This window comes from Muntiacus reevesi, chromosome 6, assembly GCF_963930625.1.
Source record: "Muntiacus reevesi chromosome 6, mMunRee1.1, whole genome shotgun sequence".
Taxonomy (NCBI): Eukaryota; Metazoa; Chordata; class Mammalia; order Artiodactyla; family Cervidae; genus Muntiacus; species Muntiacus reevesi.
Window position 1 is genome coordinate 61,476,188 of NC_089254.1, and position 23,560 is coordinate 61,499,747.

Below are 23,560 nucleotides of genomic sequence, written 5' to 3' on the forward strand. Positions count from 1 at the left end.
CTGCAAACATGAAGGGTCCCTAAAAAGCAGAGTAATTTCCTCTAAAAGGGATATATTTATATAACTGTTATGTTTAGTTAACTGTATGTGTGCAAAACACAAACACTCATAATAAGCAAAAATAACCCCTGAAACTGATTTAAGTGAATTAGAACTTCTCTTTGATGGTGGGATTGGGCATAGTTCTCTCCAATGTGTGTATTATTTGCTCAGTCGCATCCAACTCTTTGTGACCCCTTGGATTGTAGCCCAGCAGGCTCCCCTGCCCATGGGGTTCTCCAGGTAAGAATACTGGAGTGGGCTGACATTCCCTTCTCCAGGGGATCTTCCTGACTCAGGGATCAAACCTGTGTCTCTTGTATTGCAGACAGATTGTTTACTCTCTGAGCCACCAGGAAAGCCCCCTTTTTCTAGTATAGAGCCTTATTTATCTTGTGCTTTAGAGATCAAATACATGCATCTGAATCATTTCGAGCAAGTCAACAAGAAAATGTGGTTCAATTTACTGACAGTTCAGTTTCTTTGGAAGACTAAAAATCTTTCTTTCGAAGACTATAACCCACCCTTTTTTGGCAACTTGATGATAAACATCTCAGAACTAGGTTTGTGAATTCTGAATATTCTCTTAGAGTGGTAGGAATTACATGATACAAAGAATGAGAAATTGCCTAGTCCAAGATGGCTATAATGGATGATTAAGCAAACAGACAAAGACAAATGTATATCATTTAGCACTCCCCCCAACCCTTACACCTAGTACGTAATATGAGGGAGGGCATGACTTAGAAGACAATATAGTCCATTACTCTCTGGCAAGAGTAATGAAATTAGTGCCTGCACCAGCAGGCTGACTCAACCCAGTTCCTGAAACTACTGAGGCCAAGACAGGTGGAACTTTAGAAGCCTCATCATCTCCAATAGGATTTTCCCTATGCACTTAATAAGCCCAGGGAGTCATAGCTCTTCCTTACTCCACAAGACTGGGGCCTTGACTTACTTATTCCTTATCTCTTACCCCTACCAGTCCTTTCCCCCTTATTGTTATTCAAATCCTCTTCTACTGGGTGGATCCTTTTTCAAACCACCACCAACCCCATAGTGGGTTTCTCATGCCCTTAGACTGCTGATTCTCCCACTCTGCCAGTCCCATAGGGCTGGGGGTGGGGGTGGGGAGGGGCTTGAAGTCCTTCCAATGTGCAAAGATCTAATTTGCCCCCATAACTGAGTCCTATAGAAAACTCAGTTTTTAGAAAACTCAGATCTAGATCTACTGGGTTAAGATTCTGACTCTCCTACTTACTAGCAGTGTGGTCTTGGGTATGCCACTTACTCTCTCTGTTTCCTCATGGGGAAAAAAGTAAGTTTGTTGATAATGTTGCTTCTGGGGTTACAAAGAGGATACTCTCCAGTAATATATACGTGAAGAATTTATGGACATAGAAAAGATGATGTAATTATATACACAGTTTTACTGCAGGACATATCTTGATATTATAGTCTCTATCACAGCTCAATCATTGCTGTTGTTCAGTCATTCAGTTGCGTCTGACTCTTTGACCCCATGGACTGCAGCACACCAGGCTTCCCTGTCCTCCACCATCTCCTGGAGTTTGCTCAAATTCATGTCCAGTGAGTTGGTGATGCTATCTAATGATTTCATTCTCTGTTGCCCCCTTCTCCTTTTGCCTTCAATCTTTCCCAGCATCAGGATCTTGTCCAATGAGTTGGCTAAATCATTACTAATATCATTAATGAGTTCCATTATTAATATTTATTAGAAATTACCTTTTTCAGCACAGAGCTGTCCTCACAGAGTTAAGATGTTTTACCCTTCCATTTAGGTAGAATCTGCCCGGGCAAGATTGCTTCACCAACTCAGGAGCGTGAAACATTTCTGCCTGAGAGACCGATGCCTCGGGCACTTTGTCCAAATACTCACCAGGTGGCAGCATTACACCAACCACAGCACGGAAGAGCCAGGGTTTGACAAGAGTGTCTGAATGGCTTAAGCAGATAAGTCAACAAGGGTGCTTGCTAAGTCGCATCCAGCTCTTTGTAACCCTATGAGCTGTAGCCCGCCAGGCTCCTCTGTCCAAGGATTCTCCAGGCAAGAACACTGGAGTGGGATGCCATGCCTTCATGCAGGAGATCGTCCCGATCCAAAGATGAAACCTGTGTCTCTTACATCTGCTGCATTGTAGGGGAGTTCTTTACCACTAGTGCCACGTGAGAAGTTCCAGGCAACAAGAAGGGGCGGCTTTTCTGAGCCGAGCTAGTGATAAAAACTCTGAGTCCTAGAGGCTCAGGAAGAAAGAAGCCCATGGGATTGAAACATAACTAAGGGATGGGAGAGAAAGGAGCCTTTAAGGTGGTTCAGCTAGTAAAGAATCTGCCTGAATGCAGGAGACCTGGGTTCGATCCCTGTGTTGGTATGATCCCCTAGAGAAGGGAAAGGCTACCCACTCCAGTATTCTGGTCTGGAGCATTCAGTCCATGGGGTCACAAAGAGTGACTCAGAATATTTTATCAGTTCAACATTATTAAAAACTAATACTAATCAGTGAGAATTGGGACATAAGTTACAATCTATTTGCTATTCTATTGTTGTATTAATAAAGAACATGATTTCACAGTTAAGCTGACCTGCTTTTGACCTGCATCATAAATAGCTTTCACAGAAACGTACATGGGGATTTAAGGAGATAATGTAAAATACTTAGCCTAGTGCCTGGCACTCAATATTTGTTAGTATCATTAATATGATTAATTTTCAGTGATTATTCTTTTGCCAGTTAGACTATAATTTCTTAGATTGCTTTTTGCCTTCTTGTAATTCATAAGGGTTTCCCTGGTGGCTCAGATGGTAAAGAATCTGCCTGCAATGTGGGGGGACCTGGGTTCGATTCCTGGGTAGGGAAGATCCCCTGGAAAAAGAAATGACAATCCACTCCCATAATTCAAAGGCATATAGTGTGTTTGGGCTTCACTGGTAGCTCAGATGGTAAATGCAGTAGACCCGGGTTTGACCCTAAACTGGGAAGATCTGCTGAAGAAGAGAATGGCTACCCACTCCAGTATCCTTACCTGGAGAATTCCATGGACAGAGGAGACTAGCGGGCTATAGTCCATGGGGTTGCAAAGAGTTGGACACAATTTAGCAACTGAACAACAATCCAAATTAGATCTAATTTTCTTATACTTATAAGGAAAAACTCTTTGTTAAAAATATAATTTTTGAAAAAGTAATAATCCAGAATGAGAAAGGAAGAAAAGTTTGGGTTTACCAAGCTGGAGAACTAAGATTTTCATCAAGAATCAGGGTTATGATTTTTGTCTAACTGCATTCTAGGGGACAGATGGAGGACTTGTGGCTGTTCTGGGGAAAAAGGGAAACTCTCAGGGAAGCCAGTTGTGTGTTGGCCATCCATCCTCCATTTGCTCTCCCTGGTTTTTATTGTCACTAATCCGGTTATTTTACCCTGTCTAAACTCCAGGTTGGGGCTGCCCAGGTAATTCAGTGGGTAAAGTATCCTACTGCAATGCAGGAGTTGCTGGTTTGATCCCTGGGTGGGGAAGATTCCCTGGAGGAGGGCATGGTAACCCACCCCAGTATTCTTGCCTGGAGAATCCCATGGACAGAGGAGCCTGGTGGGCTACAGTTCATGGGGTTGCAAAGAGTTGGACACGACTGAAGTAACTGAGCACGCATGCATGCACTCCAGGTTTTTACTTGTGCTCATTGACTGGGAGGCACCGGTAGAGACTGAAGAGCAGGAGAAAAAAAATTGAGTACTTATCTACCACCACCTCCTTCAGGGACCCATTTGAAAATAGCTGCACTCCTTTATGATGACATCTGCAGGCAAGATGTTTTCCTTTCAAGGCTTCCACTTATACCAGGCTCCAGCAACATGATTCTTTCCCACTGTGTTTTCAGACCTAAGAGTGGTCATGCTTTCTGCTCCTGCTAGCCTAGGGGTGCTTCCCCATATCTTACAGGTGCCCTGAATTCAGTTCACCTCAGTAAATAGTGTGTTTTCAAAGATCTCTTCAGTTAAACTCTTTTGAATATGCTATTGCCTTTTAGCTCGAGTGTAACATCCTGTACAATCAACCAGACAACTAAAAATATCTTGCAAATCTAGTATAAAATATGTAGTATTGTATCTTTTTATTTTAATCCTAATTAGTTTCCTTTTAATAGAAAGGGGGTTTAGGCTTTTAGGGACCTGAACCCACCCAAGCTTGGAGAAAAGGTCAACAGAGGACAGGACACTAACATCCATATCTGTCATATTTAATCTCTTTCACCTCTCTGTCCTGTTCATTTTGATGTTTGTTTAAAGAATGTATTTCATATCACTTTCTAATTTTTGCACTATCAATATTATTTTTTATTCCTTCTAAGTCATTTTAAAGTCTGATAAAATTATATATTCCCATTCATTTATTTAATAACTATATTACTAATTTGCTACTCTGTGCCAGGCATTGGTGGAATGATGAAGAGAGTCGAAAGACATAGTCCAGCCTGTGAGGAACTTGTTTAGTGGACAAGGCACAGATTATGGGCAAAATAGATGGTAAAGAAAAATTACTAAAGTGCCTTTTAATTTAATAACAATAAAAATACACTAGAACATCTTTTTCAACATATGTTTTAGGAACACATAATTCACAAGGCATGCCTCCTAAGCAAAGAAATAAAGTAATCTTAAAGCTGATGTCTAGCCACTGTCTAGGGAAAAAAAAATAGCTTGCTGTATTTATTCATTCATTCCAGAAATACTACTCTATTGAGTGCTTACTATGAGGTGGGCAATGTTCTAGATTTAAGGGATATCATGTAAATAACATAATGTCTCTCCTCTGCAGAAGTTCACAGTCTAATGTTCTGAGAATGAACCCTGACGATGTCAGTAGCCCTTACAAAGAGTAAAAATGTCCTTCTCACAAGAGTCTTTGGACACTTCTGAAACTAAATCCCTTTATCTGGAGTTTCAGCAGCACTGTCTTCTCCTTTAAAGCATGATTTCACTGACAAGTGTAAACTATTTGGATTCAAATCTAAAAACTATTCAGAAGAGAAATTCTGAATACCTATAACAGGGGGAAAAAAATCAAATGAAGCTATTGTAGGTATCTTTGTGATATTCATGATAGCAAAGGAAGGCATGATAACAAAGGAGAGAGATAATCATGGATCTATAAATAGTAAAATGCAAACACAAGTGTATTAGAAAATCTTATTTCTACCTAATAGCACCAGATTAGTGACTGTAATTGGAATGTCGTTAATTATATTGCTCAGAATAAGGTTACAACACCCAAACCTAAAGCATGATTGTGGTCGTAAGCTGCGTGTGTGCACACTCAGTGTCCAACTCTTTGCAACCCCATGCCAGGCTCCCCTGGATTTTCTAGGCAAGATTACTGGAGTGGGTTACCATTTCCTCCTCCGTGGGATCTTCCCCACCTAGGGATCGAACTCCGTATTGGCTGGCAGATTCTTTACCACTGCACCATCTGGGAAGCCTGGTCATAAGAAGGGCTATTTCAAATTGACTTTTCAAAATGAATTATGAACAACTGGCTTAATTTCAAGCAAGCAATTTTAATGTCTTTTGTCACACAAAGTAACTTCCATTGCTTTGTGTGGTGTTATGATTCTTTTTTTCCTGGCCTTTGTTTTTACAAAAGAAAAACCAGAAGATGCATACAGCAGTAACAGATTTTGAGGCTGAATTCTTTTTTCTTGGTAGTACATGTTTTTGCCAAGTTTGCAACCCACTTGAACTTCTGTTTGTTCTTTGATTTTAGAATAAACTTGGGTTCCTTTTAACATTGGAAAAATTACAGATTTTGCCATAAAGAAGTCTTAACAAAGTTTACTCAAGATTTTTTATCATCACCAAGTATATGTAATTAAAGAACCTTCTTAGTACATCCAGTGTAGCTTAATCTGAAATATATATAATGTTTGAATTTAAGGTGAAACCATTTTATTTTCAATTAAGCATTTATAAAAATAACTTTATAAAGAAAATATTAAAAAAATAATTCTAAGAAAAGCTTACTCAAAGTTTTAGCTGTTTGAAGAGCTTGCCTTGTTTAAAAGACTACTTGATCATTGGTTTTCCCAGCAATATGAATGTTTGCTCTGTACTAGGCACAAAAGGTAAATTCTGGGGATTGAAAAGAAATCAGAGATTTTTCCTGCCATCAAATTCTATTACCTGCTTAAACTTACCTTTACAGATATCATTTTAAAAAAGAATAATTGGGGAACATGTTGCACATGGTTAATCATAAAATACTCAGAATTGATTTAGAAGAGTCTTGGGTCTGGATTTGTCACTAATCATCACTGGCTTCGAAACTAGTCACTGACCTTGTGGGCGTTTCTCTCCTCATATGTAAAGTATGAGGGGTGGACTAGAAATGTAGTCAGTAAGCCTTCCATTTTATAGTGACAACAATTTGATTGCCTGAAATAACTATAACCCTATGTCCACCCCTAAATATCTGAGTATGCATACTGGCTCAATAAGTTCCACTGAAGCCTACCAAGACATGAAGAAGATAACCTGCATGTATTTATAGAAAAAGAAGAGGAGGAAGGACTAAGCCTATTTTTAAAGATATTTATGGTTAATAATATATCCAGATTAAAGATAATGAGGGTATATATTTAGAAATTATAAGAAGATGAAAGTGAACAGGGAGAAGAGCAGAGAGGATTTCCTCTCTCAGATATACTACAAGGCAGTGAGCAATCGGTTCTAACAGCATGAATATTGAAATGCTTTGCATCAAACACTCCATCACAACACATGTGATAAAACATTTTATCTGCTTTGGCTTCTAATAAAATTCAATCTGCATCAGCAAAACTCATCATGTAATAAAGCTACATCCAGTAAGTTATTTGCCACACAGAATTTGGGCAGGGCACTCCATTTGGAGTCACAGAGATCTGGGTTTTGTCCTGATGCCAACACTTGCCAGCTGGGTGAACTTGACCAAGTTACTTGACTTTTATGAGTCTTGATCTTCTCATTCACAGATTAGAAATAATTGTTGGCAAGTCTTTATACTCAACTTTAATTATGGGGTTCTAAATTGTAACCAAATTAAGGAAGGGGAGTTCCTGAAATCTGCCTTGGCCTTTCTTTTTGTTTGTTTGTTTGGTTGGTTTTTTTTGGCCTTTCTTGACTGCCTTTTACTTTCTTGGCTCAAAGCCTTTTCTGACATCATCTCTATCTTCTCCAAGGAAAAGGAAGGACTCTGCAGAGGCATTTTGTCTTGGAATTAGGCTATGGATCAACAAAGAAACAAATATTTGTGAAACCTGGGTACCAAGAGTTAGCAAAACCCACATGCCTTTAGCAGTGTTATTTATTAAAAGCAAAGGACATGAGCAGGATCTCCCAAAGAATAATGTAAATTTGCCCTCTTTCCATTTTCCTATAGACAACCCTAATTATTTGTTATGGAATAGTGGTTATGTTGGGAAGAGGGGCACTGGAGAGATACACACAAAACTGAAAAGTTCTTAAGTTTGGAGACATGGTTATAGCTTTGATCTGGATTCAGACATCTGAGTCTTTGCTCCCATAACACTAATGGGTACCAAAAAGGCATGTGAATCCTAAGCATTTGTGAACCAGTTGGCTTCTGTCTTCTCTAACCTTCCTTAGTATCCCAGGGAATGTCTGAAGAGCATGCACAATTTCTCTAATATCAATGAATAATAGTGCTTCTGAAAATGGTTCCCCCCACCATTTCCCTCGCACACGTATGTGCTCAGTTGCTAAGCTGTATCTAACTCTTTGTGACCCCATGGGCTGCCAGGCTCCTCTGCCCATGGGATTCTCCAGGCAAGAATACTGGAGTGGGTTGCCATTTCCTCCTCCAGGGCATCTTCCTGATCCGAGATTGAACCCAAGTTTCTAGGGTCTCCTGTATCAGCAGGTGGATTCTTTACCACTGAGACACCTGGGAAGCCCTTCTCTTGTTATCACACAAATAAAAGAGGGAATTTATTTTCTTCTCCTGACTTGTGTTAGAAGTATGTTTAAACACCTTTCTTCTGAAGTCAAATATTCTCATCTGAAATTCAAATATTTAATGTTCACTTTGTCAGTCAATTTTACTGAATATATTTTAGGTAAAGCACTGTCCCTAAAGTACTGTGAGAGAAGGAATGGGGCAAAAACATAAACCAGAAAATTACAAGAGACTATGGTGATGTGTTTTCTTTAGAAATGGCACATTGAATGATTTGAAAGGTAAGGGACTTGTGTAAAGAGTGACTGTTAATGGAGGAGACCAATCAGAATATGTTTCCTCTGAAATAATTTGTCTGAACTCTGTTCTTTCTGCATACAGTGCAGATTTATTCTCAAAAGTCAAGATAGTTTTGTTTTTATGCTGATACAGATTTTAAGTAAATTACTAAAGATATTTGGTTATATCTCAACACCCCTCTTATGTAACTTAGAAACACTTAATGCTGCATCTAGGTATGATACCTTGACATCTAAAACTTAAGGTTGATTTTATTATAGGTTATCAAAGAAATACTTGATATTGAAAAAATCCATATTAATCATCCTCTCTGCACAGGCCTATCACTTTTTAATTGCTGGTGTTGTCTCCATTTTAATTAGAGCAGTGCTTCAAATCTACTGAGGTTACAGGAGTAACAATAGGACTTTCCCTTCTCTAGGCTTTTCTCTCTGAAGCATGCCAAGGAATTTAAAAATTGAACAAGTTGATAGATAAATTATACTGGGATGAGCACAACTACCACTGATGTGCAGCTATCTCTGGGGTAGCTCCCTCCAGCTGTTTACCATCTCAGGGTGATGCCTGGAAGCCCTTGGTTAAAAAGGAAAGAAGAATGACACTTGGAATATAAGCAGCAGGGGGTTTGAGGAAGAGAAGATATAATTATCTAGATTGGAATGTGACCAGGACAGGCATACCATATATGCAAACTACGAAGATTAAAATCATTCTTTTTTTATTAATGAAGTACTCAGATTTGGAAAGGCAAAAAGTAGGCAGGAAAGGTTTGGGAGTCTGACAGTTGTTTAGAAGACAAGCTAGTGTTTTACACTGCCAACATATGTATTTGAGAAACCTTTTTGGACTTGTGGTTTTTGTATCATTCACTTGTACTAATTCTCATGCTGTTTCTTGCTTTGGGCACAGAGGAAATCAGAAAAAAAAACAAAAACAAAAAAACATGAAAACTACTCTCCCAGCTATGTAGGGAATCTACTTTGTGATTTAAGGTTATAGCTCTTTTCAAAGCTAAAATAACAGATAGTGCCTGTGGAATCAGAGATGATGAAAAAAAGTTAGATCTTTATCAGTATGTAGAAGAGTGTGTTAAAAAGTGAATTACCTTCTCCTGTTCCCAGTCCTACTTCACATCCCTCTACTGTTTTTTTCAGGGAATACTTCCTAATAAATCAGTCTAACACAAACCTTTTACAAAGACTGTTCCTGGGGAACCTAATCTAAGGTAAATGGTAGGAATGATTCATGACAAAATGCGAGCACCTAATGTTAAAAATCTAATTATAGAAAAAATAGGCCAAATTTATAAACATCACTAGGATATGAAGGGCTAATCATAAATAATATAAATGAAAAAAGTAAATTGACAATAATTTACATTAAAAAAATCAAGAAAGAGTCACAACTGAAAATCCTGATCAGTTCAAGATACTGTTACTATTAATAAAATATCAATAGTGTTAGTCGCTTAGTTGTGTCCTACTCTTTGCAACCACATGGACTGTAGCCCACCAGGCTCCTCTATCCTCGAATTCTCCAGGCAATAATGCTGAAGTGGGTTGCTATGCCCTTCTCCAGGGGATATTTCTGACCCAGGGACTGAACCTGGGTCTATTGCTTTGAAAGCAGATTCTTTACCATCTCAACCAACATACATTGATAACAAACGATAATTTTTTTTTTTTTTTAAATGTCTTTTATTTATTTGACTGAACTGGGTCTTAGTTGCAGCATATGAACTGTTAGTTGTGGCATGTGGGGTCCAGTTCCCTGACCAGGGACCGAACCCAGGCCCCTCGCATTGGAAGCGAGTCCCAGCCACTGGACCACGAGGGAAGTCCCCCACAAACCATAACTTTTAAAAATTATAAGAATTATAATAATTTCCATGTTTGTATATACAGTAGGTATCTTGTAATTTTGTCAAAGCACTGTGTGGCAGCTAGGCCTCTTTATAGAAAACTGAATTAGAATTCTCAGTCAACTCTAATGCACCACTTGCATTATTCCTTAATTAGTAACTTAGTATATTACTAGTAATAATCTGGATCATATCTGAAAATGAAAGTCTATGTAATTACACATACTTTGCTTATAAAAATCAAAGAGAAGACTTCCATTTTTTTAAATTAGTTAATGTCTCATTTTGCTTAAGAGAGTACTGAGGACTGTCTCTTGATAGTCACTTAGCCTGTCTTCATATCTTTGTCCATAGAAATGACAGGGGAGGATTTACAAATGACTTTCAAGATGAATCCATAGTAATAGCAGTACTGATAGCCGCTATTTATTGTGAGACACTACTGTTCGTGATGTTCTGTACACATGGTTTCTGACCCTTACAAATGCCCAACTTGGTTAGGTCTCATCAGCCCATGTTAAAATGGCACCACTGGGGTTTGTGGACCTCAAATAGCTTTCCATAGATCACACAAACAATGTGATCTGACCTCATGTTCATGATTTTCCCATGAAAGCACACATATTAAATCTTTGATATTTCACCAAGCAGTCTTGTATCCATGTCCAAAGAAGAAAGGAGAACATATTGGTAACATATGAATCTGAATGACTTTATTTTCTCAGAGCTAAATTCTGGATTATGGTAATTTCTAGAGTTTTGCTGAACAATATATACTTTCTAGAAGTCACTCTAATGCTTCTTAAATTAATAAAAATTAACCTAAACTAAGGAGCACTCTCAAGCCTACAGCTTATATTTAAAAAGAAATATCTATTTAGTCCCTTGGTTGATGGTGATACAAAACATTAGCAGTGGACCTGAAGTGAGGTTCTGGCATTCTACTCTAGGGAATAAGAAATGACATTCCAGGATTCCTTGTGATCTGAAGGGGGCTTTCCTGGTGCTTCAATGATAAAGAATCTACCTGCAGTGCATGAGAAGGGATAAATGGGATTTCTGAGTCAAGAGTTTTCTCAGTGTTTGTTTCTGAAATAGGTTTTTTTAAAAATGAACAATGATTGTTCTAAAATCATATGACAAGCATGTCCAATCCCCTGTCTTCAGAGACTCTTTCCTAATCATCTAATGTAATGTGCCAGAACACCCTATACTCCATTACTTCATTTTATCTTTTTATAACCTTTAAAAATATTTAAGATTACCTTATTAGTTAATTAATTATATAAATGTTTATTGAACACTCATTATGTATCAGGAACTGGGTATAGCCTAAGGATCTGGGCATACAGTATTGGACAAAACATAAAATTGTTCTATTTATGAGATGAGATGTATACACCTATTAATTGTATGTCATCTCTTCCTTTTGTGGAGACTCTGTATTACTTATAGCTCTGGACACATAATAGGTGTTGAATAAATATTTGTTAAATTAGTAGAAAAAGTATAAATCTGCAAACCTGCATGCAGGTTTTCTTTTTTAAATAAGCTAATGATCTAAAGTTGAATCTCTCTTTTCTTCCACACCCTGCTCTCCATAAAAAAGAAAGATCGCTAGCTTTAATCTTCCTTTATAAAGCATAATTTTATTGGAAATATTGATGAAATGACTTCTCCATCCTCCTTACTTTAGGTGCTTAAGAAAATATTGGAGGTTACATAGGTATTTTAAGCATTGGATGGTTTGGACTAAATAACAATCTGAAAGTCCATGATACCTGGAGTCAAGGACGTTGGATGGTATAGTGAAGGGGTCTCTAAATTTTAATATAGATGACCTGAATTCAACTTCTAACCTTGGTGCATACTAGTTGGTTGGTTTGTAGCAAGTCACTTAACTCCTCTGAGTCAAAATAATTTAGCATCTGAAAAATGTGTATAAGCCTGGCTGCTTAAGCTATTGTACTGGTAACAGTAAGGAAAAACTTATGAACTAGACAAATTTGAAGCTCTTATCAATGGCAAGAATAACCCAAATGTAACTTAATGTCATTATACTGCACTAAAAGCAATGAAGAGTTCAAAATGATACCTTCATTATTGAGAAGCATCTCAAATTCAGGAAGGTCCAGAATGCTGTTGCATATACAACATAAATATAAACATAACCACTGAATCTGGCTTTAAACTGAAACAAAACAGACTGCTGATCATATGGGGATTTAAAAGAAGGATGGCCTTAACCAAGAATATCTCTCCTTCTGGTGTATCTTATTACCTGGTATTCTACTAGTAGAAATGTTTCAATCCACTGTCACAGAATAGTTTAACAAATGTAGACTCCGGACTAAAACAGTAGAACGAATACATACAGTTTTTTTCTTTACAAATATCTTGCTAAAACTATAGAAAAGAGACTTGTTTTATTACAAAGACATAAAGAGAAGTAGTTCTGGAATGATGGAAAAATAGCCTCTCAAACCCAATTTCTATATAAAAGCACAAGAACACTGGCAAAAATTTTCAAAATTAACTTTTTCAGAACTCTAGAAATTAGGTAACAGCCTAAGAAGCATTTATTCAAGGGGAAAAAACCTGGATATAAATAAGAACAGCGAACTTTGTGACATTTTAATTTACCCTAATCCCATCATTTTTTCCCCAGGTCTGCATTGGCCTTGAAAACCAGCAACCACAGATCAACAATAGCTGTGAAAACCAGAAGCCTTAGTAGTTGCTAGAGGAAGCATAAAAAGTGTGAAATTCCCAGAAAAGCCCCATTTCTAGAGAATTGTCACTAGTTGGCCTGACTGGCAGCTCTCTGGTAGAGCCCCATTCAGTAAAGTTGTTTTTATTTGCTCTTACTCACAGATCGGGTCCTTAAGTGAGGGAAGTCACGTTATCAGAGTATTTGTCAAAAACAACCAACGGTAATTGTTTAACATTGTAGTTACCTGAGATGGTGCTTCCACTTGGGGCAAACATGAAGCTGACTAATACCCATAGAAAATGTTGAAAACCTCCAATATATTTCTATGGATCTGGAAGGCTGTATACATGGCTTAAAACTCAATATTAAAAAACTAAGATTATGGTATCTGATCCCATCACTTCATGGCAAATAGAAGAGGAAAAAGTAGAAGCAGTGACAGATTTTATTTTTCTTGGGCTCCAAAATCACTGTGGACAGTGACTGCAACAATGAAATTAAAAGACGGTTGCTCCGTGGAAGGAAAGCTATGACAAACCTAAACAGCATATTAAAAAGCAGAGACATTGCTTTGTCAACAAAGGTCTGCATAGTCAAAGCTATGGTTTTTCCAGCAGTCATGTATGGATTTGAGAGCTGCACCATAAAGAAGGCTGAGTGCTGAAGAATTGATGCTTTTGAATTGTGGTGCTAGAGAACACTCCTGAGAGTCCCTTAGACTGCAAGAAGATCAAATCAGTCAACCCTAAAGGAAATCAACCCTGAATAGCCATTGATGCTGAAGCTGAAACCAATACTTTGGCCCCCTGATGTGAAGAGTTGACTTATTGGAAAAGACCCTGATGCTGGGAAAGATTGAAGGCAGGAAGTGAAGGGGATGACAGAGGATGAGATGGTTGGATGGCATCACTGACTCAAGGGACATGAGTTTGAGCAAACTTGGGAGATGGTGAAGGACAGGGAAGCCTGGCGAGCTGCAGTCCATGGAGTTGCAAAGAGTCAGACACAACTGAGCGACTGAACAACATCACTAGTATACCTGCCCTATGAGAAAAACTAGTCCTTCAAGCTGAAATGAAAAAACATAAAGAGTTGGTGCCACTAAGACATCCTAAAGTGACCACTGTGCATCAGACATTCAGGGGCACCATCTATAGTTGATTAAAAAGACACACAACAGAGCTTTGCTTTCTGATTAAAATTTTTTTTTTGTCTAATGAAATCAATAGAGGAGGTTCTCTGAGAAAAGGGGGGTACCTAAAGGAAGAAATGAGCTCTAGGAAAAGGATAATCTAACCCAAAAAAGATGTAGGAAAAAAAAAGATAAAGGAATATCCCTGAGGATGGAAGTTTCATAGCAAGCTTAGAAATCATTCTATCCAGAGGAAACCAAGCATGGAAATTACCGTCAGGGTCGCTGCCAAGAGTAAACTGAACTTATTAGATTTGTTAGTTTATCTGATGTAAAATTTTATTTTGTGAAAAAATACATTAAACTATTGGAAAGTGTAGGAAAAGCTGTAATATATATGAAGGAAAAGAAACAGAAAGAGATATACTTTGCCAAAAATATTTGGGTTCATTCTTTCATTCAGTATCCCCATGTAAATTTATAATTTCTCAGATGAAATCCCCAGTTGATACATTATTTGATATTAATATTTGAAAATAGTAGTCTGATGGGCATAACATTTTTTTATTCTTCTAAATTCAAAGCGCTTTATCATTATCAAGTCAGGTCAACAGAAATCCATGGTACTGCACTGCCTTATCTTTGCAAAATGTTATTTAAGTGGCCTTGGTTTTATTTAAGCCTTTAGAGCTTGGCCATCATGAGTTTTTCTGTCTCTCACTTCATAGTGCTCTATTTGTTATGTCATTGCACTATGAAGACATTTACAAAGGGGCTTGATTTTGTCTTTTTATCATAAGCAGACATACAGCCCTCCCGAGAAATCTTTGTTGTCTCACTCACCCATTAAATATATACTTTTTGAGTTTCAAATAAGTGTCAGGTCCCCCACTAGATTACCAGGGTATGCATGTCAGGGCTTTTGGACAGCTAAGAAATCATAATTTTTTCACTTCACGGTTAGCAAAGAGCAAACATTGGTTTTTGAAATAGTCATATTGTTCAGGAGGCAAGAATTTACACTAATAATATTATCTATTAATACAGTAGGAAGAGTAATTATAGAAACAGAGCTTTGAATTTCTCTGTAGACTCTGTACATTTTAAAAGAGAGTCATTTAATAAAAGTAGAATATTTATAAATTCGTAACATGTTATCTTTTTTAAAATAAACTTTAACTAAATCTTATCGGTTAATGCATCAGATCATAACCAAGGTTAAACTTGTATGATTGCCATGCAGGTGGGCAAATTGCACATGCTGAAGGAAATAGACCATGTCAGATACCATCGCTGAAGTCTGTGTGGGCATCAGAGCAGACTAGAGTTGGCAGCAGAAGAAACCAATCAAATTCTCAGCTGCTCTGGCTTGGAGCCATGCACTAACCTCTCTTCCCAGGGAGAAGAACCAGTCTCACCTCTGGCTTCAACTTTCCCAGGGAAGACGAGGAGGGGAAAATGCCAACTCTCTTTCCAAAATGGGGTGAACACTCAAAATAAATAGATAGCCAATGAGAATTTGCTGTATGGCTCAGGAAACTCAAACACGGGCTCTGTATTAACCTAGAGGGGTGGGATGGGGAGGGAGATGGGAGGGAGTTTCAAAAGGGAGGGATATGTATATATACCTATGGCTGATACATGTTGAAGTTTGACAGAAAACAGCAAAATTCTGTAAAGCAATTATCCTTCAATAAAAAATAAATTAATTAAAAAAAAGATCAGATATGAAAGGAAAAACCCTAATATCCAAAGCCTCTTCTAGTACCAGTTTCCTTTTCATTTCCTCAAATTTTTCTGGAGCCTTATACTTATAATACAGGCAAATGTTTGCTACACAAGACAGGAGATGGGATCTTGCTCCCAACAGATTCCTGAAAAGAAAGTGGGAAGCTATGCTTTTCCCATTGAACTCCCCCAACCCATTGACCTTGACATTGACTTCATACCACCTTGGACTTCTGGCAAAACACAACCCCCCTCATTAATGGCCTAGTTTCCTAGTGTGGTATTCACCTTGAATGGATTTATACTGGCACTTGGTCAGTAATTAAAGGGACCTAGAAAGGAGTGGGGGGAAGTGGTGAGGTTGAGCCGGGGCAAATAGGGCATGGATACGTGTGCGCCCAGTTGCCTCAGTCGAATCCGTCTCTTTGCCACCCTGTAGACTGTAGCCTGCCAGGCCTGTGTCCATGGGATTCTTCAGGAAAGAATACTAGAGTGGATTGCCATTTCCTCCTCCAGGAGATCTTCCCGTCCCAGAGATCAAACCTACGTCTCTTTATGTCTCTTGCATTGTAGGTGGATTCTTTACCCACTGAGTCACCTAGAAAGCCTAAGAATCGGGCATAAATCATGTGATTAAAAAAAAAAATCTGAAATGTATCCTCTTTCCTTCCCTTTCTTCCTCTTAGCTACACCTTCCATTCCTCCCATAATCACCTTTCCAGGCTAAAAAAATAGGCCTGTGAAAGACTGATTTTCTAATTCTCTTCCAAAACAACCTCATAGGCTAAAATAAATGATTGCTGGTTTCACATATGACACAAGCTATCCTCTGAAAACACCCCCAAATATATCATTTGTTTTGCTAAACAAAAAATTAAGTTTTAAAAGGGGCATCAAAGATCATACTCTTGTTCGTTTTCATCTAGCATAGTTCTGTGAGGTTTTATATAATGATACTACTACTAATTATTATTATTATTAAGCCTGAATTTAAATAAGCTCAGGCTTTTAAAAATTTCTTAAATTTAAATTAAAATTTAAATAAATTATTAAAATAAATTTAAATAACCCCTGGTTAAATCATAAACTTTGGTTTGCCCCCCCTTTTTGGTGTGGATCATGTCAATCATATTAATATACCTTGATTTTAATATTTCCTTAGAAAGAGAGTGGTGGTTTCATGAATTATAAATCTAATTCTATCTGCATTTTAATATTAGGGTTGTATCTTTATTTTAACATAACATTAAAGATTTTGCTAGGGAAATAGAGGAATGTTTTGGCAGGAATAAAAGTTTTGAATCAAATAGATCTGTGAATCCTAGTTTAGCCATTCAATAGTTAGGTTAACTTGATCCAATTACTTATCCTCTCTGAGCCTCAGTTCCCTCATCTGTAAAATGGGAGTAAAATCCTCTTATTCCAATAGTAGTTTTAAGGGTGAGGTAAGAATGCGAAGTGCTGTGTGTGATGTCCAGCACATAGAATACTCAATACAGGTTTATCCCCATTCCTTAAACTTATTTCCCATGCTAACCACTCCACAGATGTGTGTCAAGCCTAGTCAAGACATGGCTATCGAGATGTAGGCAAAGAATGCTTAAAATAAATGTAAGTTTAGTTAGGGACATATGTTATGCAGCAACTAATTACAATTCAAGGCAAACTATGTTCAGGCCTACGGTAAAGGCATATCAAAATTTATGGGAGCACTAAAGAAGGAGTACTCCAGGGAATATGGTTTTTGAAAGAGATGATTGAAGAGGCAATAACAGAACTAACAGAATAACAGAAACTTGACAATAACAACCTTGGCAATAACAGAACCTTGAAGGGTGGATGACTTTTGCAGGTGGAAAAGAAAATTGGAAGTGGATTCCATGAAAAGCAAGCAATGCAGCTACAAAGATGTAAAAATGGGGAATGCTAGAGGACGCAGAGAAACCCCGATGTATGCAATCTGGGCAGTGGGGAAGGAGTTGAGACTGTCAAGATGGACCAAGGCCAGAATGGGAAAGACCTTGAATTCAATCCTAAGGACATATGAATGTATGGATAATTAGGAGAAATGAAATTTTTAAAAAAAAATCATGAACGAACACTGGAGCATCCTTACAGAAGTAAAAGCTCCCAAACAAATGTTGGATTATAGCTACAGAACTTAGCATCAAGCAACTGCCCCTTTCTTATGATAGCGGATAATAACAGCTTCCATGCTATTGGAACATACTCAGTCAATTAAGAAAAGTACTGATTGCCGGCTGCAAAATATCCCCATGGTGCCAAAATGTCTGTGGAGTAGGTGGGGAGGGGGAGGGAAGGTGTGATAATTAAAAGAATTGTTACTTGGGATATCACAGGAGCCAATGTGTTAACTCTGCATGCTGGGAAGCTAGAGTGCTCCCAGCTGCCACGGGGAGGGAGGATGTGGTTTGATCCCTGGCACCACTCGTTGGGACAAGATGAATCACAAATGTGTTAATAGTGAGGTTCCATGTCATAATGTGCCAGATGGAGGTGGTTACATCTCTGATTGATTGCCTCCTGGCCAAGACAGGGGTTTTCCAGAAGGCGAACGTCTCCAAATTGGCATTGGAGCTCTAGGGATCAGCAGGTCTTTATTTTGGTCAACGTGGACCTGACATTCTCGACTTTATGAAGTGTGGCTACCCCAAGACACAGGCAGCCAGAAACAGTATGTGGATGAGGAAAGATGTGATGAGGGTGTGATATATGGAAGAAAGAGTTTTGTGCTGGACGAAGCGTGGCTGTTAATGAATCTGTGTATGCACTGGGAAGATGGGGGGTGGAGGAGAGGGTGGGAAGATGTACTAGACACCCTGCTTGGGAATGAATTAAACAGCTAGAGAGAAGAAAGGAAAGAAAAAGAAGAGAAAGAGCAGGGAGGGAATGCTTCCCAGGCTCAGACCCCAAATCCCCACAACAGATGAGCCTGTGTGCCAGGCTGAGGCCACCAGGCAGATCTACGGAGGAGACTAATGCAGGGTGACCTTCCCGCCTGCTCCGCTCCTTTCCACTCACCCCGACCGGAACCACCCAGCCCTTTGTTGTTGTTGATTTTTCTCCCCATTGCAAGCTTCCGACTATAAACAGCCAACTACAAGGGCAATAACTGTGGTGTCCTACTGGGAGCTAACGCAGCCTCTCGTGCAGGCGCTGGGTCCTAATACAGGACAGTGAATAAAGCTTCATTACAGAACAATGGAGTTAGCTGCCAGAGCCTACAGATTTGAATAAACAACAAATAAGCAACATCTGCTCCAGCATATGTGTATGGCAAAAAAAAAAGTCACAAAATAAAAGAATTTGTAAATGCCAAAAGCAACACGAAACTGGCAGTGCTACTGTAGAGTGAATTTTTAATTGCACATGCAAAGAGGCAGGCTGTGGGTATTAGTCTCACATATGTCTTGTTGCTGCCAACCTGGGAGTATAGATGAATTTAATTAAATAAGGATTATCCCTTCTCCCCAGTACAATTACTTATTTATAACAATGATAAAATTGCCTAATAAAAAAATTGTAATATTTCAAAAACAAGCCTAGAAAACACCCTGCTTTCTGTGTAAGTCGTTCAGGGCTGTTTGAGTTTGAGTGTGCCTCTTAAAATTAAGTCTTTGCCTACTGCCAATGAAGAAAAAACCAAACAGTAACCCTTATCATAAAGCCTGCTGCAGTTAAACAGCCAGAGACGGCATTATGGAGAAATATAAAGAAGACACAGAGCGGCATGGGAATTGGCTTTCATGGGTGTGCAGAAAATTAAGCAATTGGACTCAAATTGAGGCCAGGCGACTGAGCCAAGGGACAGAGCCGCTGAGACTTGTGCTCCACCAGTGTCCTGATCCTAATCTGTCTTGTGAACAGGCAGTCGCCAGCAATCCGTTCCCTTCATTCTGGCCATCCCCTTCCCTGTGCACCGATTCCCACCCCCCATCCACCGCCCCCCCCCCCCCCCCCAATAACACCACCTAGCCAAGCAAACAACAAAAGATGTGTGCACTCCGGCCCCTCTTCTCAGGGCCAGCAGGGGCCATTTTTACCTTCAAGTTAGCAAATCACAGCATTGGGGAAGCCAATGATAACAATCCAGGTATGAAACCATGGATGCCAAAGTTGGTTCTCATATAGGAGGTTATCATAGAAATCAGTACCTTCTAAGTGTCATGATCTAAGTTTTAGCTTGAGCAACGCTGTTTCAGTAGACTTTCTGAACTAGGATATAAGGCAAGAACTAAGAGCTTATCATCATAGGGATTCTGTCAAAGGCAATTTAGAAGGCAACAAGAAGCAAAAGACAGTCAGGGGCTCTGAGATGTGTGGCCGTAGGCAGCCATACAATCTCTCTGTATCAGTTAACTTATCTGTGTAATGGGAATGATAATGATAAAATCCACCTCCAAGGCAGGAGTCAATGAATTAATTGATGGAAAGTCCCTGGAAGTGTGCCTGACACAGAGTCAGCACTGAAATGTTGCCAAGGAGTTAAAATGATGCTTTATCAAAGCACTCAGATCTGTGCTTGGCTCTTGCTGGGACGTGAGTAGCTCTTGATTCATTTTTTGCTTTTTGCTCTTGACACTTGTCACAATTGTATTTTAATAATTAATTGGTTTCTCCTAAATCTTGAAAGCTCTGTAAGACTAAGTTCTCTTTGGGTTCCATTTGTATCCCCAGCACCTAGAACAGGTTCTTATATGTATAAGTACTCACTGAATATTTGTTGAATGACTTTAGTATGGACAGAAGGATAGATTTGGATTAAAAAAAAAGATCCTGCCTTGACTTTTGGTCCTTCCCAACTGTGTAAGTTTAGTCAAGTTACTTAATTTCTTGACATCTTATCTCTAAAGAGGAAAGAAGAGGGGCTTCCCTGGTGGCTCAGTGGTAAAGAATCCACTTGCCAATGCAGGAGATGCGGGGTTGATCTCTGGTCCAGGAAGATCCCACATGCCTCAGGGCAATGAAGTTCATGTGACACAACTATTGAGCATGTCCTCTAGAGTTGGGAGCCGCAACTACTGAAGCCCATGTGCCCTAGAGCCTGTACTTTGCAACAAGAGAAGCCACTGCAATACACACTGCAACTAGAGAAAAGTCCACACAGCAACAAAGACCCAGTACAGCCCAAAATAAATAAATAAAATGATTTTTTTTTAAAAGGAAAGAATAGTGTGATAATTACATTAAGTAATGTAATTAAAACTGATTGGGACACTGCAAATCTGTGTGTTGATATAATTATTAATTAACAAAGAACTGCTTCTTAATAGTAATTGCAATTGACTGGAATATAAAGTTCAGCAACTGATTCCACATATATTCAGGTAAAGCAGTTTTCTGAGACATGTTGTTGCAAAGTGTACAAAAACAAAGTAAATTGTCTATATTACTTAGTACTAAATGCAACATGAAAAGATTGAAAGAGCAATTTATAAATTTAAAAAGAATGTACACATTGGATATATTCATATAAAATATTGAAATCCATGCAAGTGAAATCATTAAAAATATGATGTATTAACATTTTTAGATGTACTACATTATGATGTATTACATTATAAGTCATTATACTCTGCCCATAATGCATTGCTACAACAGTAAATCTTTGTGAATTAGAATTGGGAACTCTTTTGGCTCAAACAAGAGAAGCCTGAATGGTAAAGACCATTGTGGGGAGGCAATATGTATAATGGGATTACCCAATAGGTCAGGCACTGGGCTAGACTTGGGAATACTGGGTAAATAGGACAAAATTCCTATTCTGAAGAACACAGTTTAGCACAAGAGGTTACAGTTTCTTCCACATTCTTCAGTGTGGAGGTGTCATTCATCAAGGGCAATAACAACAAAAAGAAGTGGTTATAGGAGGAGGAGAAAAAAAAGAGGAAGATAGCAGGGACTGTGGAATTCGTCTGCCTAATGAAGGAAATGAGCCCTTTTTGCTCTTTTCTAAATTAGAATACTAGCCTCTTAGAAATAACACAGGAAGAGGAAGAGAGAGAAAAAGGGGAAGGGAAGAGGGAGAGAAAGAGAAAATGAAAGGAGGCGACCGGAGGGAAGGAAAAACCTGAGTAAGAATAGACAGATTCTAGTTGGGGGGTAACTGATGAGAAAGAAGACCAATCAGGATATAGGAAATGAAAGTTATCTTTTCCAAATATGCTTTAGAGCAAAAATTCTATTAGCAAAACATTAATAATTTAGTTTTCACTAAGTTCCCAAATATATTTAAGTTGTAAACATTAACATTTAGGGTTATCTTTGTTGAATAATCATTCTGCATAGTCAAATTAGAAAATATGGATAAGCAAAAGAAGGAAAAACCACATATAATTCTATCATCTAGAGATTGCCACTGTTGATACAGTGATTTCTCCCCCTCTCTGTCTCTTGATGGAGCAATAGATTGATTTTTTATTGCTGTTGTTGTCGGAGGGCTAAGGGTTAGAAACTTGCTTAAGGCATTTAAATTTGTATGATATAAAACGTAAAAAAGGTACAGAAAAAAAATATTACCTGAAACTCATCGCCATGAGATAGTCACTGAACTATCACCTGTAGTTTATCTCATAAGTAATTTTTATGTATATTTTATGGATTAAACGCATAATTTTATATAAGTAAATTGAGATACTTTCTTGTTCAGTTAAGTTCAATTCAGTCGCTCAGTCATGTCCAACTCCTTGTGATCCCATGAACTGCAACACACCAGGCCTCCCTGTCTATCACCAATTCCCACAGTTTACCCAAACTCATGTCCATTGAGTTGGTGATGCCATCCAACCATCTCATCCTCTGTCGTCCTCTTCTCCTCCTGCCCTCAATCTTTCCCAGCATCGGGGTCTTTTCCAGTGAGTCAGCTCTTCGCATCAGGTGGCCAGAGTACTGGAGTTTCAGCTTCAACATCAGTCCTTCCAATGAACACCCAGGACTGATCTTTAGGATGGACTGGTTGGATCTCCTTGCAGTCCAAGGGACTCTCAAGAGTCTTCTCCAACACCACAGTTCAAAAACATCAATTCTTCTGTGCTCAGCTTTCTTTATAGTCCAACTCTCACACCCATACATGTCTATTTTAGTGTAATTTAAATTTATATTTCTTAAATTACTACTGAAGTTGAAAATGGCTTCATTTACATTATTTTGTCTGATAAAATTCCTACTGACACCTTTAGGTTTTTAAAAAATTAATTAATTAATTACTTTTTGTGGCTGTGCTGGGTCTTTGCTGCTTTGCTTGGGCTTTCTCTTGTTTCGGCAAGCAGGGGCTACTCTTCATTAGGCTGTGTGGGCTTCTCACGGTGGTGGCTTCTCTTGTTGCAAAGCACAGGCTCTAGGCTCTGGGGCTTTAGTAGTTGCAGCACTTGGGCTCAGTACTTGTAGGGCATGGGCTTAGTTGCTCCGTGGTATGTGGAATTTTCCCAGCCCAGGGCCTGATCCTGTGTCCCCTGATTGGCAGGCAGATTCTTGTCCACTGTGCCACCAAGGAAATCCCATCTTTGGTTTTTGTTAAATTTTCTCACATTGGGAACTATTTCAAACATGAGGGGTTAAAAAAATAACACACCAAATATCTATTCCTTGTAACCATCCATCAGCTCTATTAAAGTGTAACATTTCGCCATAGTTATTCATACTCCAGTCAGTCAGTTAGTTCAGTCGCTCAGTCGTGTCTGACCCTTTGCGACCCCATGAACCGCAGCACGCCAGGCCTCCCTGTCCGTCACGACTCCCAGAGTCCACCCAAATGTCCATCGAGTTGATGATGATGCTGTCCAACCATCTCATCCTC

General features: G+C 38.7%; 1 protein-coding gene across 1 annotated transcript in view; it reads right to left on the reverse strand.

The window, feature by feature from the left end:
* ITPRID1 (ITPR interacting domain containing 1) overlaps window positions 1–23,560 on the reverse strand; it is an 84,224-nt gene that overhangs the window by 9,623 nt on the left and 51,041 nt on the right. The gene's annotated exons all lie outside the window — the stretch shown is intronic.